The sequence below is a fragment of the Carcharodon carcharias genome, chromosome 32 (assembly GCF_017639515.1).
Source record: "Carcharodon carcharias isolate sCarCar2 chromosome 32, sCarCar2.pri, whole genome shotgun sequence".
In the NCBI taxonomy this organism is placed as follows: domain Eukaryota; kingdom Metazoa; phylum Chordata; class Chondrichthyes; order Lamniformes; family Lamnidae; genus Carcharodon; species Carcharodon carcharias.
In genome coordinates this window covers 21821858-21843823 of record NC_054498.1, presented here as the reverse complement: position 1 = coordinate 21843823, position 21966 = coordinate 21821858, and the positions used below count along the sequence as shown (strand labels likewise).

At 70.8% G+C, this 21966-nt stretch overlaps 1 protein-coding gene and 1 long non-coding RNA gene across 4 annotated transcripts in view; one reads left to right on the top strand and one right to left on the bottom strand.

Annotated features, from left to right (window-relative positions):
* The window catches only part of LOC121272035, a 105084-nt gene that overhangs the window by 8512 nt on the left and 74606 nt on the right, over nucleotides 1–21966 (bottom strand). The window lies entirely within an intron of this gene.
* Nucleotides 1–21966, top strand: part of slc12a1 (solute carrier family 12 member 1) — a 126114-nt gene that overhangs the window by 53471 nt on the left and 50677 nt on the right. The gene's annotated exons all lie outside the window — the stretch shown is intronic.

Genomic DNA, 21966 nt, shown 5'->3' with positions numbered 1-21966 from the left:
CTCTCTCCCCACCCCCTGTGTCCGCCTCTCTCCCCACCCCCTGTGTCCGCCTCTCTCCCCACCCCCTGTGTCCGCCTCTCTCCCCACCCCCTGTGTCCGCCTCTCTCCCCCCCCCCTCTGTGTCCGCCTCTCTCCCCACCCCCTGTGTCCGCCTCTCTCCCCACCCCCTGTGTCCGCCTCTCTCCCCCACCCCCTGTGTCCGCCTCTCTCCCCACCCCCTGTGTCCGCCTCTCTCCCCACCCCCTGTGTCCGCCTCTCTCCCCACCCCCTGTGTCCGCCTCTCTCCCCACCCCCTGTGTCCGCCTCTCTCCCCACCCCCTGTGTCCGCCTCTCTCCCCCACCCCTGTGTCCGCCTCTCTCCCCACCCCCTGTGTCCGCCTCTCTCCCCACCCCCTGTGTCCGCCTCTCTCCCCACCCCCTGTGTCCGCCTCTCTCCCCACCCCCTGTGTCCGCCTCTCTCCCCCACCCCCTGTGTCCGCCTCTCTCCCCTCTCTCCCACCCCCTGTGTCCGCCTCTCTCCCCACCCCCTGTGTCCGCCTCTCTCCCCACCCCCTGTGTCCCCTCTCTCCCCACCCCCTGTGTCCGCCTCTCTCCCCACCCCCTGTGTCCGCCTCTCCCCCCCCCCCCTGTGTGTCTCTCCCCACCCCCTGTGTCCGCCTCTCTCCCCACCCCTGTGTCCGCCTCCCCTCCTCCCCCCCCTGTCCCCCCCCTCTCCCCCCCCCTGCCTCCCTCCTCCCCCCTGTCCCCCACTCTCTCCCCACCCCCTGTGTCCCGCCTCTCCCCCCCCCCTGTGTCCTGCCTTCTCTCCCCCCCCCGTGTCCGCCTCTCTTCCCCCCCCCCTGTCCGCCTCTCTCCCCCCCCCTGTCCGCCTCTCTCCCCCCCCCTGTGTCCGCCTCTCTCCCCACCCCCTGTGTCGCCTCTCTCCCCACCCCCTCCGTCCGCCTCCTCCCCCACCCCCTGTGTCCGCCTCTCTCCCACCCCCCTGTGTCCGCCTCTCTCCCCACCCCCTGTCCGCTCTCTCTCCCCCTTGTCCGCCTCTCTCCCCACCCCCTGTGTCCGCCTCTCTCCCCACCCACTGTGTCCGCCTCTCTCCCCACCCCCTGTGTCCGCCTCTCTCCCCACCCCCTGTGTCCGCCTCTCTCCCCACCCCCTGTGTCCGCCTCTCTCCCCACCCCCTGTGTCCGCCTCTCTCCCCACCCCCTGTGTCCGCCTCTCTCCCCACCCCCTGTGTCCGCCTCTCTCCCCACCCCCTGTGTCCGCCTCTCTCCCCACCCCCTGTGTCCGCCTCTCTCCCCACCCCCTGTGTCCGCCTCTCTCCCCCCACCCCCTGTGTCCGCCTCTCTCCCCACCCCCTGTGTCCGCCTCTCTCCCCACCCCCTGTGTCCGCCTCTCTCCCCACCCCCTGTGTCCGCCTCTCTCCCCACCCCCTGTGTCCGCCTCTCTCCCACCCCCTGTGTCCGCCTCTCTCCCCACCCCCTGTGTCCGCCTCTCTCCCCACCCCCTGTGTCCGCCTCTCTCCCCACCCCCTGTGTCCGCCTCTCTCCCCACCCCCTGTGTCCGCCTCTCTCCCACCCCCCTGTGTCCGCCTCTCTCCCCCACCCCCTGTGTCCGCCTCTCTCCCCACCCCCTGTGTCCGCCTCTCTCCCCACCCCCTGTGTCCGCCTCTCTCCCCACCCCCTGTGTCCGCCTCTCTCCCCACCCCCTGTGTCCGCCTCTCTCCCCCCCACCCCCTGTGTCCGCCTCTCTCCCCACCCCCTGTGTCCGCCTCTCTCTCTCCCCACCCCCTGTGTCCGCCTCTCTCCCCACCCCCTGTGTCCGCCTCTCTCCCACCCCCTGTGTCCGCCTCTCTCCCCACCCCCTGTGTCCGCCTCTCTCCCCACCCCCTGTGTCCGCCTCTCTCCCACCCCCTGTGTCCGCCTCTCTCCCACCCCCTGTGTCCGCCTCTCTCCCCACCCCCTGTGTCCGCCTCTCTCCCACCCCCTGTGTCCGCCTCTCTCCCCACCCCCCTGTGTCCGCCTCTCTCCCCACCCCCTGTGTCCGCCTCTCTCCCCACCCCCTGTGTCCGCCTCTCTCCCCCCCCCTGTGTCCGCCTCTCTCCCCACCCCCTGTGTCCGCCTCTCTCCCCCACCCCCTGTGTCCGCCTCTCTCCCCACCCCCTGTGTCCGCCTCTCTCCCCACCCCCTGTGTCCGCCTCCTCTCCCCCACCCCCTGTGTCCGCCTCTCTCCCCACCCCCTGTGTCTCTCTCCCCACCCCCTGTGTCCGCCTCTCTCCCCACCCCCTGTGTCCGCCTCTCTCCCCACCCCCTGTGTCCGCCTCTCTCCCCACCCCCTGTGTCCGCCTCTCTCCCCACCCCCTGTGTCCGCCTCTCTCCCCACCCCCTGTGTCCGCCTCTCTCCCCACCCCCTGTGTCCGCCTCTCTCCCCACCCCCTGTGTCCGCCTCTCTCCCCACCCCCTGTGTCCGCCTCTCTCCCACCCCCTGTGTCCGCCTCTCTCCCCCCACCCCTGTGTCCGCCTCTCTCCCCACCCCCTGTGTCCGCCTCTCTCCCCACCCCCTGTCCGCCTCTCTCCCCACCCCCTGTGTCCGCCTCTCTCCCCCCACCCCCTGTGTCCGCCTCTCTCCCCACCCCCTGTGTCCGCCTCTCTCCCCACCCCCTGTGTCCGCCTCTCTCCCCACCCCCTGTGTCCGCCTCTCTCCCCACCCCCGTGTCCGCCTCTCTCCCCACCCCCTGTGTCCGCCTCTCTCCCCACCCCCTGTGTCCGCCTCTCTCCCCACCCCCTGTGTCCGCCTCTCTCCCCACCCCCTGTGTCCGCCTCTCTCCCCACCCCCTGTGTCCGCCTCTCTCCCCACCCCCTGTGTCCGCCTCTCTCCCCACCCCCTGTGTCCGCCTCTCTCCCCCCCCCCCTGTGTCCGCCTCTCTCCTCCCCACCCCCTGTGTCCGCCTCTCTCCCCACCCCCTGTGTCCGCCTCTCTCCCCACCCCCTGTGTCCGCCTCTCTCCCCACCCCCTGTGTCCGCCTCTCTCCCCACCCCCTGTGTCCGCCTCTCTCTCCCCACCCCCTGTGTCCGCCTCTCTCCCCACCCCTGTGTCCGCCTCTCTCCCCACCCCCTGTGTCCCGCCTCTCTCCCCCCCCCCCCCTGTGTCCGCCTCTCTCCCCCACCCCCTGTGTCCGCCTCTCTCCCCACCCCCTGTGTCCGCCTCTCTCCCCCACCCCCTGTGTCCGCCTCTCTCCCCACCCCCTGTGTCCGCCTCTCTCCCCACCCCCTGTGTCCGCCTCTCTCCCCACCCCCTGTGTCCGCCTCTCTCCCCACCCCCTGTGTCCGCCTCTCTCCCCACCCCCTGTGTCCGCCTCTCTCCCCCACCCCCTGTGTCCGCCTCTCTCCCCACCCCCTGTGTCCGCCTCTCTCCCCACCCCCTGTGTCCGCCTCTCTCCCCACCCCCTGTGTCCGCCTCTCTCCCCACCCCCTGTGTCCGCCTCTCTCCCCACCCCCTGTGTCCGCCTCTCTCCCCACCCCCTGTGTCCGCCTCTCTCCCCCCACCCCCTGTGTCCGCCTCTCTCCCCACCCCCTGTGTCCGCCTCTCTCCCCACCCCCTGTGTCCGCCTCTCTCCCCACCCCCTGTGTCCGCCTCTCTCCCCACCCCCTGTGTCCGCCTCTCTCCCCCACCCCCTGTGTCCCGCCTCTCTCCCCACCCCCTGTGTCCGCCTCTCTCCCCCCCCCCTGTGTCCGCCTCTCTCCCCACCCCCTGTGTCCGCCTCTCTCCCCACCCCCTGTGTCCGCCTCTCTCCCCACCCCCTGTGTCCGCCTCTCTCCCACCCCCTGTGTCCGCCTCTCTCCCCACCCCCTGTGTCCGCCTCTCTCCCCACCCCCTGTGTCCGCCTCTCTCCCCACCCCTGTGTCCGCCTCTCTCCCCACCCCCTGTGTCCGCCTCTCTCCCCACCCCCTGTGTCCGCCTCTCTCCCCACCCCCTGTGTCCGCCTCTCTCCCCACCCCCTGTGTCCGCCTCTCTCCCACCCCCTGTGTCCGCCTCTCTCCCCACCCCCTGTGTCCGCCTCTCTCCCCACCCCCTGTGTCCGCCTCTCTCCCCACCCCCTGTGTCCGCCTCTCTCCCCACCCCCTGTGTCCGCCTCTCTCCCCACCCCCTGTGTCCGCCTCTCTCCCCACCCCCTGTGTCCGCCTCTCTCCCCACCCCCTGTGTCCGCCTCTCTCCCCACCCCCTGTGTCCGCCTCTCCCCCACCCCCTGTGTCCGCCTCTCTCCCCACCCCCTGTGTCCGCCTCTCTCTCCCACCCCCTGTGTCCGCCTCTCTCCCCACCCCCTGTGTCCGCCTCTCTCCCCACCCCCTGTGTCCGCCTCTCTCCCCACCCCCTGTGTCCGCCTCTCTCCCCACCCCCTGTGTCCGCCTCTCTCCCCACCCCCTGTGTCCGCCTCTCTCCCCACCCCCTGTGTCCGCCTCTCTCCCCACCCCCTGTGTCCGCCTCTCTCCCCACCCCCTGTGTCCGCCTCTCTCTCCCCACCCCCTGTGTCCGCCTCTCTCCCCACCCCCTGTGTCCGCCTCTCTCCCCACCCCCTGTGTCCGCCTCTCTCCCCACCCCCTGTGTCCGCCTCTCTCTCCCCTCCCCCCACCCCCTGTGTCCGCCTCTCTCCCCCACCCCCTGTGTCCGCCTCTCTCCCCACCCCCTGTGTCCGCCTCTCTCCCACCCCCTGTGTCCGCCTCTCCTCCCACCCCCCCTGTGTCCGCCTCTCTCCCCACCCCCTGTGTCCGCCTCTCTCCCCACCCCCTGTGTCCGCCTCTCTCCCCCACCCCCTGTGTCCGCCTCTCTCCCCACCCCCTGTGTCCGCCTCTCTCCCCACCCCCTGTGTCCGCCTCTCTCCCCACCCCCTGTGTCCGCCTCTCTCCCCACCCCCTGTGTCCGCCTCTCTCCCCCACCCCCTGTGTCCGCCTCTCTCCCACCCCCTGTGTCCGCCTCTCTCCCCACCCCCTGTGTCCGCCTCTCTCCCCCCCCCCCTGTGTCCGCCTCTCTCCCCACCCCCTGTGTCCGCCTCTCTCCCCACCCCCTGTGTCCGCCTCTCTCCCCCCCACCCCCTGTGTCCGCCTCTCTCCCCACCCCCTGTGTCCGCCTCTCTCCCCACCCCCTGTGTCCGCCTCTCTCCCCACCCCCTGTGTCCGCCTCTCTCCCCACCCCCTGTGTCCGCCTCTCTCCCCACCCCCTGTGTCGCCCTCTCTCCCCACCCCCTGTGTCCGCCTCTCTCCCCACCCCCTGTGTCCGCCTCTCTCCCCACCCCCTGTGTCCGCCTCTCTCCCCACCCCCTGTGTCCGCCTCTCTCCCCCACCCCCTGTGTCCGCCTCTCTCCCCACCCCCTGTGTCCGCCTCTCTCCCCCACCCCCTGTGTCCGCCTCTCTCCCCCACCCCCTGTGTCCGCCTCTCTCCCCACCCCCTGTGTCCGCCTCTCTCCCCACCCCCTGTGTCCGCCTCTCTCCCCACCCCCTGTGTCCGCCTCTCTCCCCCCACCCCCTGTGTCCGCCTCTCTCCCCACCCCCTGTGTCCGCCTCTCTCCCACACCCCCTGTGTCCGCCTCTCTCCCCACCCCCTGTGTCCGCCTCTCTCCCCACCCCCTGTGTCCGCCTCTCTCCCCACCCCCTGTGTCCGCCTCTCTCCCCACCCCCTGTGTCCGCCTCTCTCCCCACCCCCTGTGTCCGCCTCTCTCCCCACCCCCTGTGTCCGCCTCTCTCCCCACCCCCTGTGTCCGCCTCTCTCCCCACCCCCTGTGTCCGCCTCTCTCCCCACCCCCTGTGTCCGCCTCTCTCCCCACCCCCTGTGTCCGCCTCTCTCCCCACCCCCTGTGTCCGCCTCTCTCCCCACCCCCTGTGTCCGCCTCTCTCCCCACCCCCCTGTGTCCGCCTCTCTCCCCACCCCCTGTGTCCGCCTCTCTCCCCACCCCCTGTGTCCGCCTCTCTCCCACCCCCTGTGTCCGCCTCTCTCCCCACCCCCTGTGTCCGCCTCTCTCCCCACCCCCTGTGTCCGCCTCTCTCCCCCACCCCCTGTGTCCGCCTCTCTCCCCACCCCCTGTGTCCGCCTCTCTCCCCACCCCCTGTGTCCGCCTCTCTCCCCACCCCCTGTGTCCGCCTCTCTCCCCACCCCCTGTGTCCGCCTCTCTCCCCACCCCCTGTGTCCGCCTCTCTCCCCACCCCCTGTGTCCGCCTCTCTCCCCACCCCCCTGTGTCCGCCTCTCTCCCCACCCCCTGTGTCCGCCTCTCTCCCCACCCCCTGTGTCCGCCTCTCTCCCCACCCCCTGTGTCCGCCTCTCTCCCCACCCCCTGTGTCCGCCTCTCTCCCCACCCCCTGTGTCCGCCTCTCTCCCCACCCCCTGTGTCCGCCTCTCTCCCCACCCCCTGTGTCCGCCTCTCTCCCCCACCCTTGTGTCCTCCGCCTCTCTCCCCCACCCCCTGTGTCCGCCTCTCTCCCCCACCCCCTGTGTCCGCCTCTCTCCCCACCCCCTGTGTCCGCCTCTCTCCTCCCACCCCCCTGTGTCCGCCTCTCTCCCCACCCCCTGTGTCCGCCTCTCTCCCCACCCCCTGTGTCCGCCTCTCTCCCCACCCCCTGTGTCCGCCTCTCTCTCCCCACCCCCTGTGTCCGCCTCTCTCTCTCCCACCCCCTGTGTCCGCCTCTCTCCCCACCCCCTGTGTCCGCCTCTCTCCCCACCCCCTGTGTCCGCCTCTCTCCCCACCACCCCCTGTGTCCGCCTCTCTCCTCCCCACCCCCTGTGTCCGCCTCTCTCCCCACCCCCTGTGTCCGCCTCTCTCCCCACCCCCTGTGTCCGCCTCTCTCCCCACCCCCTGTGTCCGCCTCTCTCCCACCCCCCCCCTGTGTCCGCCTCTCTCCCCACCCCCTGTGTCCGCCTCCCTCCTCTCTCCCCACCCCCTGTGTCCGCCTCTCTCCCCACCCCCTGTGTCCGCCTCTCTCCCCACCCCCTGTGTCCGCCTCTCTCCCCACCCCCCTGTGTCCGCCTCTCTCCCCACCCCCTGTGTCCGCCTCTCTCCCCCCCCCCTGTGTCCGCCTCTCTCCCCACCCCCTGTGTCCGCCTCTCTCCCCACCCCTGTGTCCGCCTCTCTCCCCCCCCCCCTGTGTCCGCCTCTCTCCCCACCCCCTGTGTCCGCCTCTCTCCCCACCCCCTGTGTCCGCCTCTCTCCCCACCCCCTGTGTCCGCCTCTCTCCCACCCCCTGTGTCCGCCTCTCTCCCCACCCCCTGTGTCCGCCTCTCTCCCCCACCCCCTGTGTCCGCCTCTCTCCCCACCCCCTGTGTCCGCCTCTCTCCCCACCCCCTGTGTCCGCCTCTCTCCCCACCCCCTGTGTCCGCCTCTCTCCCCACCCCCTGTGTCCGCCTCTCTCCCCACCCCCTGTGTCCGCCTCTCTCCCCCCCCCTGTGTCCGCCTCTCTCCCCACCCCCTGTGTCCGCCTCTCTCCCCACCCCCTGTGTCCGCCTCTCTCCCCAACCCCTGTGTCCGCCTCTCTCCCCCCCCCCCCTGTGTCCGCCTCTCTCCCCCACCCCCTGTGTCCGCCTCTCTCCCACCCCCTGTGTCCGCCTCTCTCCCCACCCCCTGTGTCCGCCTCTCTCCCCACCCCCTGTGTCCGCCTCTCTCCCCACCCCCTGTGTCCGCCTCTCTCCCCCCCCCCTGTGTCCGCCTCTCTCCCCACCCCCTGTGTCCGCCTCTCTCCCCACCCCCTGTGTCCGCCTCTCTCCCCCACCCCCTGTGTCCGCCTCTCTCCCCCCCCTGTGTCCGCCTCTCTCCCCACCCCCTGTGTCCGCCTCTCTCCCCACCCCCTGTGTCCGCCTCTCTCCCCACCCCCTGTGTCCGCCTCTCTCCCCACCCCCTGTGTCCGCCTCTCTCCCCACCCCCTGTGTCCGCCTCTCTCCCCACCCCCTGTGTCCGCCTCTCTCCCCACCCCCTGTGTCCGCCTCTCTCCCCACCCCCTGTGTCCGCCTCTCTCCCCACCCCCTGTGTCCGCCTCTCTCCCCACCCCCTGTGTCCGCCCTCTCCCCCACCCCCTGTGTCCGCCTCTCTCCCCACCCCCTGTGTCCGCCTCTCTCCCCACCCCCTGTGTCCGCCTCTCTCCCCCCACCCCCTGTGTCCGCCTCTCTCCCCACCCCCTGTGTCCGCCTCTCTCCCCACCCCCTGTGTCCGCCTCTCTCCCCACCCCCTGTGTCCGCCTCTCTCCCCACCCCCTGTGTCCGCCTCTCTCCCCACCCCCTGTGTCCGCCTCTCTCCCCACCCCCTGTGTCCGCCTCTCTCCCCCCTCCCCACCCCCTGTGTCCGCCTCTCTCCCCACCCCCTGTGTCCGCCTCTCTCCCCACCCCCTGTGTCCGCCTCTCTCCCCACCCCCTGTGTCCGCCTCTCTCCCCACCCCCTGTGTCCGCCTCTCTCCCCACCCACCCCCTGTGTCCGCCTCTCTCCCCACCCCCTGTGTCCGCCTCTCTCCCCACCCCCTGTGTCCGCCTCTCTCCCCACCCCCTGTGTCCCGCCTCTCTCCCCACCCCCTGTGTCCGCCTCTCTCCCCACCCCCTGTGTCCGCCTCTCTCCCCACCCCCTGTGTCCGCCTCTCTCCCCACCCCCCCCTGTGTCCGCCTCTCTCCCCACCCCCTGTGTCCGCCTCTCTCCCCACCCCCTGTGTCCGCCTCTCTCCCCACACCCCTGTGTCCGCCTCTCTCCCCACCCCCTGTGTCCGCCTCTCTCCCCTCCCCACCCCCTGTGTCCGCCTCTCTCCCCACCCCCTGTGTCCGCCTCTCTCCCCACCCCCTGTGTCCGCCTCTCTCCCCACCCCCTGTGTCCGCCTCTCTCCCCACCCCCTGTGTCCGCCTCTCTCCCCACCCCCTGTGTCCGCCTCTCTCCCCCCACCCCCTGTGTCCGCCTCTCTCCCCACCCCCCTGTGTCCGCCTCTCTCCCCACCCCCTGTGTCCGCCTCTCTCCCCACCCCCTGTGTCCGCCTCTCTCCCCACCCCCTGTGTCCGCCTCTCTCCCCACCCCCTGTGTCCGCCTCTCTCCCCACCCCCTGTGTCCGCCTCTCTCCCCACCCCCTGTGTCCGCCTCTCTCCCCACCCCCTGTGTCCGCCTCTCTCCCCACCCCCTGTGTCCGCCTCTCTCCCCACCCCCTGTGTCCGCCTCTCTCCCCACCCCCTGTGTCCGCCTCTCTCCCCACCCCCTGTGTCCGCCTCTCTCCCCACCCCCTGTGTCCGCCTCTCTCCCCCACCCCCTGTGTCCGCCTCTCTCCCCACCCCCTGTGTCCGCCTCTCTCCCCACCCCCTGTGTCCGCCTCTCTCCCCACCCCCTGTGTCCGCCTCTCTCCCCACCCCCTGTGTCCGCCTCTCTCTCCCACCCCCTGTGTCCGCCTCTCTCCCCACCCCCTGTGTCCGCCTCTCTCCCCACCCCCTGTGTCCGCCTCTCTCCCCACCCCCTGTGTCCGCCTCTCTCCCCACCCCCTGTGTCCGCCTCTCTCCCCACCCCCTGTGTCCGCCTCTCTCCCCCCCCCTGTGTCCCCTCTCTCCCCACCCCTGTGTCCGCCTCTCTCCCCACCCCCTGTGTCCGCCTCTCTCCCCACCCCCTGTGTCCGCCTCTCTCCCCCACCCCCTGTGTCCGCCTCTCTCCCCACCCCCTGTGTCCGCCTCTCTCCCCACCCCCTGTGTCCGCCTCTCTCCCCACCCCCTGTGTCCGCCTCTCTCCCCACCCCCTGTGTCCGCCTCTCTCCCCACCCCCTGTGTCCGCCTCTCTCCCACCCCCTGTGTCCGCCTCTCTCCCCACCCCCTGTGTCCGCCTCTCTCCCCACCCCCTGTGTCCGCCTCTCTCCCCACCCCCTGTGTCCGCCTCTCTCCCCACCCCCTGTGTCCGCCTCTCTCCCCACCCCCTGTGTCCGCCTCTCTCCCCACCCCCTGTGTCCGCCTCTCTCCCCACCCCCTGTGTCCGCCTCTCTCCCCACCCCCTGTGTCCGCCTCTCTCCCCACCCCCTGTGTCCGCCTCTCTCCCCACCCCCTGTGTCCGCCTCTCTCCCCACCCCCTGTGTCCGCCTCTCTCCCCCCCCCCCGTGTCCGCCTCTCTCCCCACCCCCTGTGTCCGCCTCTCTCCCCACCCCCTGTGTCCGCCTCTCTCCCCACCCCCTGTGTCCGCCTCTCTCCCCACCCCCTGTGTCCGCCTCTCTCCCCACCCCCTGTGTCCGCCTCTCTCCCCACCCCCTGTGTCCGCCTCTCTCCCCACCCCCTGTGTCCGCCTCTCTCCCCACCCCCTGTGTCCGCCTCTCTCCCCACCCCCTGTGTCCGCCTCTCTCCCCACCCCCTGTGTCCGCCTCTCTCCTCCCCCACCCCCTGTGTCCGCCTCTCTCCCCACCCCCTGTGTCCGCCTCTCTCCCCACCCCCTGTGTCCGCCTCTCTCCCCACCCCCTGTGTCCGCCTCTCTCCCCACCCCCTGTGTCCGCCTCTCTCCCCACCCCCCCCTGTGTCCGCCTCTCTCCCTCCCCCCCTCCCCACCCCTGTGTCCGCCTCTCCCCACCCCCTGTGTCCGCCTCTCTCCCCACCCCCTGTGTCCGCCTCTCTCCCCACCCCCTGTGTCCGCCTCTCTCCCCACCCCCTGTGTCCGCCTCTCTCCCCACCCCCTGTGTCCGCCTCTCTCCCCACCCCCTGTGTCCGCCTCTCTCCCCACCCCCTGTGTCCGCCTCTCTCCCCACCCCCTGTGTCCGCCTCTCTCCCCACCCCCTGTGTCCGCCTCTCTCCCCACCCCCCTGTGTCCGCCTCTCTCCCCACCCCCCTGTGTCCGCCTCTCTCCCCACCCCCTGTGTCCGCCTCTCTCCCCACCCCCTGTGTCCGCCTCTCTCCCCACCCCCTGTGTCCGCCTCTCTCCCCACCCCCTGTGTCCGCCTCTCTCCCCACCCCCTGTGTCCGCCTCTCTCCCCACCCCCTGTGTCCGCCTCTCTCCCCACCCCCTGTGTCCGCCTCTCTCCCCACCCCCTGTGTCCGCCTCTCTCCCCACCCCCTGTGTCCGCCTCTCTCCCCACCCCCTGTGTCCGCCTCTCTCCCCACCCCCTGTGTCCGCCTCTCTCCCCACCCCCTGTGTCCGCCTCTCTCCCCACCCCCTGTGTCCGCCTCTCTCCCCACCCCCTGTGTCCGCCTCTCTCCCCACCCCCTGTGTCCGCCTCTCTCCCCACCCCCTGTGTCCGCCTCTCTCCCCCACCCCCTGTGTCCGCCTCTCTCCCCACCCCCTGTGTCCGCCTCTCTCCCCCACCCCCTGTGTCCGCCTCTCTCCCCACCCCCTGTGTCCGCCTCTCTCCCCACCCCCTGTGTCCGCCTCTCTCCCCACCCCCTGTGTCCGCCTCTCTCCCCACCCCCTGTGTCCGCCTCTCTCCCCACCCCCTGTGTCCGCCTCTCTCCCCACCCCCTGTGTCCGCCTCTCTCCCCACCCCCTGTGTCCGCCTCTCTCCCCACCCCCTGTGTCCGCCTCTCTCCCCACCCCCTGTGTCCGCCTCTCTCCCCACCCCCTGTGTCCGCCTCTCTCCCCACCCCCTGTGTCCGCCTCTCTCCCCACCCCCTGTGTCCGCCTCTCTCCCCACCCCCTGTGTCCGCCTCTCTCCCCACCCCCCTGTGTCCGCCTCTCTCCCCACCCCCTGTGTCCGCCTCTCTCCCCACCCCCTGTGTCCGCCTCTCTCCCCACCCCCTGTGTCCGCCTCTCTCCCCACCCCCTGTGTCCGCCTCTCTCCCCACCCCCTGTGTCCGCCTCTCTCCCCACCCCCTGTGTCCGCCTCTCTCCCCACCCCCTGTGTCCGCCTCTCTCCCCACCCCCTGTGTCCGCCTCTCTCCCACCCCCTGTGTCCGCCTCTCTCCCCACCCCCTGTGTCCGCCTCTCTCCCCACCCCCTGTGTCCGCCTCTCTCCCCACCCCCTGTGTCCGCCTCTCTCCCCACCCCCTGTGTCCGCCTCTCTCCCCACCCCCTGTGTCCGCCTCTCTCCCCACCCCCTGTGTCCGCCTCTCTCCCCACCCCCTGTGTCCGCCTCTCTCCCCACCCCCTGTGTCCGCCTCTCTCCCCACCCCCTGTGTCCGCCTCTCTCCCCACCCCCTGTGTCCGCCTCTCTCCCCACCCCCTGTGTCCGCCTCGTCTCCCCCACCCCCTGTGTCCGCCTCTCTCCCCACCCCCTGTGTCCCGCCTCTCTCCCCACCCCCTGTGTCCGCCTCTCTCCCCACCCCCTGTGTCCGCCTCTCTCCCCACCCCCTGTGTCCGCCTCTCTCCCCACCCCTGTGTCCGCCTCTCTCCCCACCCCCTGTGTCCGCCTCTCTCCCCACCCCCTGTGTCGCCTCTCTCCCCACCTCGCCCTGTGTCCGCCTCTCTCCCCACCCCCTGTGTCCGCCTCTCTCCCCACCCCCTGTGTCCGCCTCTCTCCCCCCCACCCCCTGTGTCCGCCTCTCTCCCCCACCCCCTGTGTCCGCCTCTCTCCTCCCCACCCCCTGTGTCCGCCTCTCTCCCCACCCCCTGTGTCCGCCTCTCTCCCCACCCCCTGTGTCCGCCTCTCTCCCCACCCCCTGTGTCCGCCTCTCTCCCCCACCCCCTGTGTCCGCCTCTCTCCCCCCACCCCCTGTGTCCGCCTCTCTCCCCACCCCCTGTGTCCGCCTCTCTCCCCACCCCCTGTGTCCGCCTCTCTCCCCACCCCCTGTGTCCGCCTCTCTCCCCACCCCCTGTGTCCGCCTCTCTCCCCACCCCTGTGTCCGCCTCTCTCCCCACCCCCTGTGTCCGCCTCTCTCCCCCCCCCCTGTGTCCGCCTCTCTCCCCCCCACCCCCTGTGTCCGCCTCTCTCCCCACCCCCTGTGTCCGCCTCTCTCCCCACCCCCTGTGTCCGCCTCTCTCCCCACCCCCTGTGTCCGCCTCTCTCCCCACCCCCTGTGTCCGCCTCTCTCCCCACCCCCTGTGTCCGCCTCTCTCCCCACCCCCTGTGTCCGCCTCTCTCCCCACCCCCTGTGTCCGCCTCTCTCCCACTCCCCCCCTGTGTCCGCCTCTCTCCCCACCCCCTGTGTCCGCCTCTCTCCCCACCCCCTGTGTGTCCGCCTCTCTCTCCCCACCCCCTGTGTCCGCCTCTCTCCCCACCCCCTGTGTCCGCCTCTCTCCCCCCCACCCCCTGTGTCCGCCTCTCTCCCCACCCCCTGTGTCCGCCTCTCTCCCACCCCCTGTGTCCGCCTCTCTCCCCACCCCCTGTGTCCGCCTCTCTCAACACCCCCTGTGTCCCGCCTCTCTTCCCCCACCCCCCTGTGTCCGCCTCTCTTCCCCACTCCACCTGTGTCCGCCTCTCTCCCTCCCCTACTTCCCGCCTCTCCTCCCACACCCCCCTGTGTCCGCCTCGCTCCCCACCCCCTGTGCCCTCTCGCCTTCTCCCCCACCCCCTGTGTCCCCTTCTCTCCCCACCCCCTGTGTTCGCGCCCTCTCTCTCCACAACCCCCCTGTGTCCGCCTCTCTCCCCACCCCCCTGTGTCCGCAGCTCTCTCTCCCCACTCCCTTCTCCCCCTGTGTCCCGCCCTCTCTCCCCACCCCCTGTGTCCGCCTCTCTCCCCCACCCCCTGTGTCCGCCTCTCTCCCCACCCCCTGTGTCCGCCTCTCTCCCCACCCCCCTGTGTCCGCCTCTCTCCCCACCCCCTGTGTCCGCCTCTCTCCCCACCCCCCTGTGTCGCCTCTCTCCCACACCCCCGGTGTCCGCACTCTCTCCCCACCCCCTGTAGTCCCGCCTCTCATCCCCCACCCCCCTGTGTCCGCCTCTCTCCCCACCCCCTGTGTCCGCCTCTCTCCCCCACCCCCTGTGTCCGCCTCTCTCCCCACCCCCTGTGTCCGCCTCTCTCCCCACCCCCTGTGTCCGCCTCTCTCTCCCCCACCCCCTGTGTCCGCCTCTCTCCCCACCCCTGTGTCCGCCTCTCTCCCCACCCCCTGTGTCCGCCTCTCTCCCCACCCCCTGTGTCCGCCTCTCTCCCCACCCCCTGTGTCCGCCTCTCTCCCCCACCCCCTGTGTCCGCCTCTCTCCCCACCCCCTGTGTCCGCCTCTCTCCCCCACCCCCTGTGTCCGCCTCTCTCCCCACCCCCTGTGTCCGCCTCTCTCCCCCCCCCCTGTGTCCGCCTCTCTCCCCTCCCCACCCCCTGTGTCCGCCTCTCTCCCCACCCCCTGTGTCCGCCTCTCTCCCCACCCCCTGTGTCCGCCTCTCTCTCTCCTCCCCCACCCCCTGTGTCCGCCTCTCTCCCCACCCCCTGTGTCCGCCTCTCTCCCCACCCCCTGTGTCCGCCTCTCTCTCCCCCACCCCCTGTGTCCGCCTCTCTCCCCACCCCCTGTGTCCGCCTCTCTCCCCACCCCCTGTGTCCGCCTCTCTCCCCACCCCCTGTGTCCGCCTCTCTCCCCACCCCCTGTGTCCGCCTCTCTCCCCCACCCCCTGTGTCCGCCTCTCTCCCCACCCCCTGTGTCCGCCTCTCTCCCCACCCCCTGTGTCCGCCTCTCTCCCCACACCCCCTGTCCGCCTCTCTCCCCACCCCCTGTGTCCGCCTCTCTCCCCACCCCCTGTGTCCGCCTCTCTCCCCACCCCCTGTGTCCGCCTCTCTCCCCACCCCCTGTGTCCGCCTCTCTCCCCACCCCCTGTGTCCGCCTCTCTCCCCACCCCCTGTGTCCGCCTCTCTCCCCACCCCCTGTGTCCGCCTCTCTCTCTCTCTCCCCACCCCCTGTGTCCGCCTCTCTCCTCCCCCACCCCCCCTGTGTCCGCCTCTCTCCCCACCCCCTGTGTCCGCCTCTCTCCCCACCCCCTGTGTTCCTCCTCTCTCCCCACCCCCTGTGTCCCCCGCTCTCCTCTCCCCACCCCCTTGTCCGCCCTCTCTATCCCCACCCGCCTGGGTCCGGCCCTCTCCCACCCCCTGTGGTCCGCCTCTCTCTCCCCCACCCCCTTGTCCGCCTCTCTCCCCACCCCCTTGGTCCGCCTCTCTCCCCACCCCCCTGTGTCCGCCTCTCTCCCACCCCTGTGACCGCCTCTCTCCCCACCCCTGTGTCCGCCTCTCTCCCCACCCCCTGTGTCCGCCTCTCTCTCCACACCCCCTGTTTCCGCCTCTCTCCCCCACCTCCCTGTGTCCGACCCCTCTCCCCACCCCCTGTTTTCCGCCTCTCTCCCCACCACCCCTGTTCCGCCTCTCTCCCACCCCCTGTGCCGCCTCTCTCCCCACCCCCTTCCGCCTCCTCTCCACTCCCCACCCCTGTGTCCGCCTCTCTCCCCACCCCTTCCCCTTGTCCGCCTCTCTTCCCCAACCCCTGTCCCCTCGCTCCCCACCCCCTGTGTCCGCCTCTTCCCCACCCCTGTGTCCCTCTCCCCCACCCCCTGTGTCCGCCTCTCCCCCACCCCCCCCTGTGTCCGCCTCTCTCCCCACCCCCTGTCCGCGCTCTCTCTCCCACCCCCTGTGTCCCGCCTCTCTCCCCCACCCCCTGTGTCCGCCTCTCTCCCCACCCCCTGTGTCCGCCTCTCTCCCCACCCCCTGTGTCCGCCTCTCTCCCCACCCCCTGTGTCCGCCTCTCTCCCCACCCCCTGTGTCCGCCTCTCTCCCCACCCCCTGTGTCCGCCTCTCTCCCCACCCCCCGTGTGTCCGCCTCTCTCTCCCTCCCACCCCCTGTGTCCTCCTCTCTCTCCCCACCCCCTGTGTCCGCCTCTCTCCCCACCCCCTGTGTCCGCCTCTCTCCCCACCCCCTGTGTCCGCCTCTCTCCCCACCCCCCCTGTGTCCGCCTCTCTCCCCACCCCCCTGTGTCCGCCTCTCTCCCCACCCCCTGTGTCCGCCTCTCTCCTCCACCCCACCCCCTGTTCCGCCTCTCTCCCCACCCCCTGTGTCCGCCTCTCTCCCCACCCCCTGTGTCCGCCTCTCTCCCCACCCCCTGTGTCCGCCTCTCTCCCCACCCCCTGTGTCCGCCTCTCTCCCTCCACCCCCTGTGTCCGCCTCTCTCCCCACCCCTGTGTCCGCCTCTCTCCCCACCCCCTGTTCCGCCTCTCTCCCCACCCCCTGTGTCCGCCTCTCTCCCCACCCCCTGTGTCCGCCTCGCTGCCCACACCCCTGTGTCCGCCTCTCTCCCCCACCCCCTGTGTCCGCCTCTCTCCCCACCCCCTGTGTCCGCCTCTCTCCCCACCCCCTGTGTCCGCCTCTCTTCCCCACCCCCTGTGTCCCGCCTCTCTCCCCACCCCCCTGTGTCCGCCTCTCTCCCCACCCCCTGTGTCCGCCTCTCTCCCCACCCCCTGTGTCCGCCTCTCTCCCTCCCCACCCCCTGTGTCCGCCTCTCTCCCCACCCCCTGTGTCCGCCTCTCTCCCCACCCCCTGTGTCCGCCTCTCTCCCCACCCCCTGTGTCCGCCTCTCTCCCCACCCCCTGTGTCCGCCTCTCTCCCCACCCCCTGTGTCCGCCTCTCTCCCCACCCCCTGTGTCCGCCTCTCTCCCCACCCCCTGTGTCCGCCTCTCTCCCCACCCCCTGTGTCCGCCTCTCTCCCCACCCCCTGTGTCCGCCTCTCTCCCCACCCCCTGTGTCCGCCTCTCTCCCCACCCCCTGTGTCCGCCTCTCTCCCCACCCCCTGTGTCCGCCTCTCTCCCCACCCCCTGTGTCCGCCTCTCTCCCCACCCCCTGTGGCCGCCTCTCTCCCCACCCCCTGTGTCCGCCTCTCTCCCCACCCCCTGTGTCCGCCTCTCTCCCCACCCCCCTGTGTCCGCCTCTCTCCCCACCCCCTGTGGCCGCCTCTCTCCCCACCCCCTGTGTCCGCCTCTCTCCCCACCCCCTGTGGCCGCCTCTCTCCCCACCCCCTGTGGCCGCCTCTCTCACCCACCCCCGGTGGCCCGCCTCTCTCCCCACCCGCCCTGTGGCCGCCTCTCTCCCCCACCCCCGTGTGGCCGCCTCTCTCCCCACCCCCTGTGGCCGCCTCTGCTCCCCACCCCCTGTGGCCGCCTCTCTCCCCACCCCCTGTGGCCGCCTCTCTCCCCCACCCCCTGTGGCCGCCTCTCTCCCCACCCCCTGTGGCCGCCTCTCTCCCCACCCCCTGTGGGCCGCCTCTCTCCCCACCCCCTGTGGCCGCCTCTCTCTCCCCACCCCCTGTGGCCGCCTCTCTCCCCACCCCCTGTGCCGCCTCTCTCCCCACCCCCTGTGGCCGCCTCTCTCCCCAACCCCCTGTGTCCGCCTCTCTCCCCCACCCCCTGTGGCCGCCTCTCTCCCCACCCCCTGTGGGCCGCCTCTCTCCCCCACCCCCTGTGCCGCCTCTCTCCCCACCCCCTGTGGCCGCCTCTCTCCCCACCCCCTGTGTCCGCCTCTCTCCCCACCCCCTGTGTCCGCCTCTCTCCCCACCCCCCTGTGGCCGCCTCTCTCCCCACCCCCTGTGTCCGCCTCTCTCCCCACCCCCTGTGGCCGCCTCTCTCCCCACCCCCTGTGGCCGCCTCTCTCCCCACCCCCTGTGGCCCGCCTCTCTCCCCACCCCCTGTGGCCGCCTCTCTCCCCACCCCCTGTGGCCGCCTCTCTCCCCACCCCCCTGTGGCCGCCCTCTCTCCCCACCCCCCTGTGGCCGCCTCTCCTCCCCACCCCCTGTGGGCCGCCTCTCTCCCCACCCCCTGTGGCCGCCTCTCTCCCCACCCCCTGTGGCCGCCTCTCTCCCCACCCCCTGTGGCCGCCTCTCTCCCCACCCCCTGTGGCCGCCTCTCTCCCCCCCCCCTGTGGCCGCCTCTCTCCCCACCCCCTGTGGCCGCCTCTCTCCCCACCCCCTGTGGCCGCCTCTCTCCCCACCCCCCTGTGGCCGCCTCTCTCCCCACCCCCTGTGGCCGCCTCTCTCCCCACCCCCTGTGGCCGCCTCTCTCCCCCACCCCCTGTGGCCGCCTCTCTCCCCACCCCCTGTGGCCGCCTCTCTCCCCACCCCCTGTGGCCGCCTCTCTCCCCACCCCCTGTGGCCGCCTCTCTCCCCACCCCCTGTGGCCGCCTCTCTCCCCACCCCCTGTGGCCGCCTCTCTCCCCACCCCCTGTGGCCGCCTCTCTCCCCACCCCCTGTGGCCGCCTCTCTCCCCACCCCCTGTGGCCGCCTCTCTCCCCACCCCCTGTGGCCGCCTCTCTCCCCACCCCCTGTGGCCGCCTCTCTCCCCACCCCCCTGTGGCCGCCTCTCTCCCCACCCCCCTGTGGCCGCCTCTCTCCCCACCCCCTGTGGCCGCCTCTCTCCCCACCCCCTGTGGCCGCCTCTCTCCCCACCCCCTGTGGCCGCCTCTCTCCCCACCCCCTGTGGCCGCCTCTCTCCCCACCCCCTGTGGCCGCCTCTCCCTGTGTCCTCTCTCCCACGCCCCTGTGGCCGCCGCTCTTCTCCCCACCCCCTGTGGCCGCCTCTCTCCCCACCCCCGGTGTGGCCGCCTCTCTCCCCCACCCCTCCTGTGGGCCCGCCTCTCTCCCCACCGCCCTGTGGCCGAGCACTCTCCCCCCACCCCCTGGTGGCTCCGCCTCTCTCTCACCACCGCCTGTGGCCGGCGCTCTCTCCCGCACCCCCTGTGGCCGCCTCTCTCCCCATCGCTCCCTGTGGCCGCCTCTCTCCCCCACCCCCCTGTGGCCGCCTTCTCTCCCCACCCCCCTGTGGCCGCCTCTCTCCCCACCCCCTGTGGTGGCCGCCTCCTTCCCCACCCCCTGTGGCCGCCTCTCTCCTCCCCACCCCCTGTGGCCGCCTCTCTCCCCACCCCCTGTGGCCGCCTCTCTCCCCACCCCTGTGGCCGCCTCTCTCCCCACCCCCTGTGGCCGCCTCTCCTCCCCACCCCCTGTGGCCGCCTCTCTCCCCACCCCCTGTGGGCCGCCTCTCTCCCCACCCCCTGTGGCCGCCTCTCCCCACCCCCTGTGGCCGCCTCTCTCCCCACCCCCTGTGGCCGCCTCTCTCCCCACCCCCTGTGGCCGCCTCTCTCCCCACCCCCTGTGGCCGCCTCTCTCCCCACCCCCTGTGGCCGCCTCTCTCCCCACCCCCGGTGGCGCCTCTCTCCCCACCCCTGTGGCGCCTCCTCTCCCCACTCCCCTGCTGGCCGCCTCTCTCCCCACCCCCTGTGGCCGCCTCTCTCCCACCCCCTGTGGCCGCCTCTCTCCCCACCCCCCTGTGGCCGCCTCTCTCCCCTCCCCCTGTGGCCGCCTCTCTCCCCACCCCTGTGGCCGCCTCTCTCCCCACCCCCTGTGGCCGCCTCTCTCCCCACCCCCTGTGGCCGCCTCTCTCCCCACCCCCCTGTGGCCGCCTCTCTCCCCACCCCCTGTGGCCGCCTCTCTCCCCACCCCCTGTGGCCGCCTCTCTCCCCCACCCCCGTGGCCGCCTCTCTCCCCACCCCCCGTGGCCGCCTCTCTCCCCACCCCCCGTGGCCGCCTCTCTCCCCACCCCCCGTGGCCGCCTCTCTCCCCACCCCCCGTGGCCGCCTCTCTCCCCACCCCCCGTGGCCGCCTCTCTCCCCACCCCCCGTGGCCGCCTCTCTCCCCACCCCCCGTGGCCGCCTCTCTCCCCACCCCCCGTGGCCGCCTCTCTCCCACCCCCCGTGGCCGCCTCTCTCCCCACCCCCCGTGGCCGCCTCTCTCCCCACCCCCCGTGGCCGCCTCTCTCCCCACCCCCCGTGGCCGCCTCTCTCCCACCCCCCGTGGCCGCCTCTCTCCCACCCCCCGTGGCCGCCTCTCTCCCACCCCCCGTGTCCGCCTCTCTCCCCCCCACTCCGTGTCCGCCCCTCCTCCCCCCCACTCCGTGTCCGCCCCTCCTCCCCCCCACTCCGTGTCCGCCCCTCCTCCCCCCCCCTCCGTGTCCGCCCCTCCTCCCCCCACCCGTGTCCGCCCTCCTCCCCCCCCCCCTCCGTGTCCGCCTCTCCTCCCCCCCCCCCTCCGTGTCCGCCCCTCCTCCCCCCCCCCCCTCCGTGTCCGCCCCTCCTCCCCCCCCCCCTCCGTGTCCGCCCCTCCTCCCCCCCCCCCCTCCGTGTCCGCCCCTCCTCCCCCCCCCCCCTCCGTGTCCGCCCCTCCTCCCCCCCCCCCCCTCCGTGTCCGCCCCTCCTCCCCCCCCCCCCCTCCGTGTCCGCCCCTCCTCCCCCCCCCCCCTCCGTGTCCGCCCCTCCTCCCCCCCCCCCCCCTCCGTGTCCGCCCCTCCTCCCCCCCCCCCCTCTGTGTCCGCCCCTCCTCCCCCCCCCCCCTCTGTGTCCGCCCCTCCTCCCCCCCCCCCTCTGTGTCCGCCCCTCCTCTCCCCCCGCACCCCCCGTCCGTCCCCCCGTCCGTCCCCCCGCCCCCCGCCCGCCCCTCCTCCCCCCCGCCCGCCCCTCCTCCCCCCCCGCCCCGCCCCCCCGTCCGCCCCTCCGCCCCCCCCGTCCGCCCCTCCTCCCCCCCCCCTCGCCCCCTGTCCGCCCCCCCTCGCCCCCTGTCCGCCCCCCCTTCGCCCCCTCTCTCTCTCTCTCTCTCTCTCACGCGCCCTGCCCTGCGATCTGGCTTGATTTTTCCTGGAAGATTGGACTGTTTTTTAGTGACCTAGCTGAAGTTTTGAAGCAAATGGAATGGATTGACACATAAATTGCTCTGTATAATAAAGGGCTGGAATACCAAAGGAGCAAATTGAAAATTAAGAGTAACAACAGACCCAGCTGAAATCTTTTCCCCAATGCAGTAATCAACTTGTAGAATGAGTTACCAGGAATTCCAATGAATCGAGTAGTGTAAATGCATTTAAGAAAATTGAATGTGTCTGTTGGAAGCTGAGTTTGCCAATCTCTTTGAGACCCATAGCCTTTTCATAGACATGAAATGTATTGTATTGTGCAAGCTAATTCTCCTTGTTGGAAATAGTATAGTGCAGCGCAGCACAGAAGGAGGCCATTCAATCCATTGTATCTGTGCCAATCCTTTCCAGGAGAAATCCAGTCACTACGGCTGCATTCCCTTCCCCCATCCCTCACTGCTTTTTCGCTATAATTCTTTTCTCCAAGTGTTTATCCAATTTCCTTTCGAACACTAGTTTGAATCTGTATCCACCACAGTATCAGGGTGATAGTGCATTCCAAATCCTAAGCGCTCTCTGTGTAAAAGTTTTTTTCTTCATGTCACCTCTGGTTCTTTTGCAATCAACTTAAATGAAGTTAAGCCTGGGCCATCTGATTATTGATCCTTCAGCCGTTGGAAACTGTTCCTATTTATTCTATCTAAACGCTTCAATTTCATACACCTCCATCAAATCCCCTTGGGCTTCATGGCTCTAAGGAGAACAACCCCAGTTTCTCTGTAATCCCTCATCCCTGGACCATTTTAGTAAATCGCTTCTGACCTCTACAAAGTCTTCACATTCTTTAGGCACCCAGAATTGGAAACCATAGTCACAGTGGGGTCAAACTCTTTTACATAGGTTATACAAAACTTCCTGGATTTTGTACTCTGCCTCCTATTTATAAAGCCCATTGAAAGCTCAGGTTTCAGTGTGGACACTTTACAACCATTGCTTTGTTAGACAATTACGCACAATTTGGCCGTTCATATTATGCAACCCGTTTTGCTTCTTTGAACCTGGCACTATGCTATATCTGAACAGCAACATCCAAAAGACTTGAACTGTGTAAGCAACAATCCCACGTACAAATGAGTACCTTGAACTAACAATGACATATTTTGATTGGTGCGTGACTCCTGGTTTCACTTCCCAAGTTGAAAAATGGCAAAACCTTCCAATAAATTAGAACCAACCAATTCACCTGCAATAATGCAGCACTGTGGGTGTACCTACACCATATGGACTGCAGCGGTTCAAGAAGACAGCTCACCACCATCTTCTCAGAGACAATTAGGGATGAGCAATAAGTGCTGGCCTAGGCATTGGTGCCCACGATCTGTGAGAATTTTTAAAAGTGCTATTTCTATCCACACAAGTGTACTTTGTTAACAGAAAAATTAGATTTTCCATTGAGTGATAAAATTTCTCATTTTTAAATTGAAACTAACAACAC